Source organism: Triticum aestivum, chromosome 3A (genome assembly GCF_018294505.1).
Source record: "Triticum aestivum cultivar Chinese Spring chromosome 3A, IWGSC CS RefSeq v2.1, whole genome shotgun sequence".
Classification (NCBI taxonomy): Eukaryota; Viridiplantae; Streptophyta; class Magnoliopsida; order Poales; family Poaceae; genus Triticum; species Triticum aestivum.
In genome coordinates, this window is record NC_057800.1 from 502,922,501 (window position 1) to 502,925,518 (window position 3,018).

Genomic DNA, 3,018 nt, shown 5'->3' on the forward strand with positions numbered 1-3,018 from the left:
GTGCAACTCACTCCAATGGATTGCTCCAAATGATTTACATCAACATTGAGCATCTACTTCTTCAACACCTACATGAAGTCATCGTCGACAAAACCCAAGGTTAGTTCATCCCTCTTAGGGGGGATATCACATCTAGGGGGAGCTTTACTCTAAGAATTGAGCTAAAGCAACTCTAATGGTGTGAACACAACAATGCTTTATGTAAAAGTGGTAACCCCACTTGTGCTTAAATGATGAGTATGACCTATGATCAAATGTTCTCATTTGACTCCTCAGTCAATGTACTCATATATAAATGACCTAGTCATCGCCAATTGCTTGATAGATGCTAGAGTGTTTGTGCATGCTTTGCCACATATTTTATTTGCCATCTTATTGTGTGAGCATGTTGAGTGCATATTTTTCTCATTCGAGGACATCCATTTGTTGCTTTGATTATTTGGTCTTTTCTTTTGCGAAATGGATGGACAAGAATGCCTAAGAACTCCCTCTAGATATCTATGTTTTTCTAGTCTCAAACTCTATTCATGCTACATCACAAAGTTTGATCAAGTTAGATTCGAACCCTCTGGGTGAGGAGCACTCGGAGCTACCAGTTCATCATAGACTTAAACTTCCAAAACCTCTTAATGTATTTCGGTCTGACCGATTCATTCCTTTAAGTCATACCGAGTTCATTGAGTTGGTCTAGGTTTCAATCTCGGTGCAACCAATTTGAACAGTTTGGTCACACCGAGTTGCAGTAACCGCTTGCAATTCTGCATCTCGGTGCCACCGAGTTGTTCCACTCGGTCACACCGACAGGGTCTGGATATATATACCCACGGGTGGAATTTTGGAAATTTATCCAAAACCCTTCGCCCGCGCCTGTCCAACTCTGCCGACTCGAGGACTCCGAATCGTCTCCTCCATCGCCAGCGGCCTCCTGCTGCTGGTCTCCGACGCCGTTAATAGAATCTTCGTCGTCGTTGTCGCCGTAGCGAGCTCATTGCCAAGTTATGGTATGCACTACTAGGGAAAAGTCAAGTAGTAGCGCGGGTTTTAGGCCTACCAGTAAGGTGGGTGGCAGCGCTACTAGTACGACGCTACAGCTAATGGTTAGCAGTAGCATGGGCTTAACCGCACTACTGCTATATCCACTTAGTAGTAGCGCTTCCTTGAAAGGGCGCTACTGGTAATTACTAGTAGCGCCTCTCACAGCCCGCGCTACTACTACTATTCCATATTATATTTCTTTTTTATTTCATGTTGTATTCATACACCTTTATACAAGTTTTCATACAACATCAATTTAGAGATTGTTTTTACATCATAATGAGTTATTACATCACTGGGTGAAAGAACTGTGGACTAATCCGCTTGAAACTAATCCTCGGTTCTTTCACGCAATGATATAATAAGTATCATCATCATATCATTAACAACTTATCATCATAATACATCATTGTCATATAACACCTCCTCATGATCATCATTTTCATCAATGAGACATCATATAGCAAATTGGTCACTAGTCATAATCACAACTTCTCGCCATCATCATCAACTCTAACACATTGTACCACATAATAACACATTGTACCTAGGAACTACTTCTCTCTCATAGGACCTACTACCTTCTCTTAGGTAAAATAGCATAAAACAAGATAGGCCCTGACTCTCCATTATGGAGAATGGAGATTATCTTGTCTCCAATTCTTGCCTTTCGCACAATGTTGCTTCCAAGTACATCCTTACGACTGTCCATACATTTTTTCCATTCTTTGATTTTCATGTCTTCACCCGTTTTAGAAATCCGATATGGACAGGTGTGATTCGTAGGATGACCTGGCAGTATGTTCAAAACATCAAGGCGACCATTCTGAAACATCAGATGAGGCACACAATCCTTCGGGATTTTGTTGTTGAAAAACATAGTGATAACTTCGCAGTTAGCAATGTAGTTCAGTTTTAGAAGAATTTATGCAAAGCATGCACGGATGTCGTAATAGTAAAAAATCTTACCATGACATCTCCATGGATGTTACCATAGTTCAACACGTGCACTAGTGGCACGTATTGACTATAATGTGGAGGAGTTTGATAATAGATATTGTAATTCTCAAGATCAGTACAAAATGCGATCAGATGATTTTTCTCCTGATAGGTTAATTCTGAGCCATCGGTGTAGTAGGTTCTGTCTACCATCTTCCGCACATTCTTTGAAGAATGAAAATAAGCTGTCAATGGAAATAAGTTGTCAAATATTTTGAAATAAACAATATAAATTACTTAATAACTATGTTTGAGAAACTCACATAGCGGTAGAATTGGAAGTGTATCAACAAGGACCCAAATGTCCATATTGTCTTGGGCGATGTCAGGATCACCAAGATCCATGGTGACAAGCATACCCTCATAAAAACCATACATCTTGCCAAGTGCTTCCCAATTTGTGCAACCAAAATGGGTTACACTCTCAGAATTGTACAAGCTTACTTCAAAATCCATACCATGATGGGTCCTCAGGTGAATTTTCTTTGTTTCGTAACTTTCATGGTCTTCAAAAATCCATCCTCTCCAAGACATAGCGTCTTGCATGGCATGAGATAAGCTAGTCAAATTGTAAAAGATGAAAATTACACGTTGAAATAGTTGAAGTCGTGCTTAATTATGAAAAAACACTTGTCCTTGTTGAGTACCATTTCAACATCGAATGTCTCCTGGAGCTTAATGCTAAAGCGCCGATCTTCTTCCAGGTGAGGCCTGTCGCACAAATCTCGGTCGTCGTTGCACCAACCGCACTCCCCCGGGAGACTTTCATCGTCCGATGACGACATTTCCTATGTTCATAATTCAAAGATTAAACCCTCACGATATTCGACCCCCACGATATTTCCTACATATTCTAGCACAAGTCATGCCAAAATTCACTTAAAAATCCGGCATGACCTTTGCTAAAAAGGACATATCGAGCGCCTAAAATTTCCCGGAATGGAAACTAATCAACAGTCCGGCAAAACATAGGCCACTCAAAGG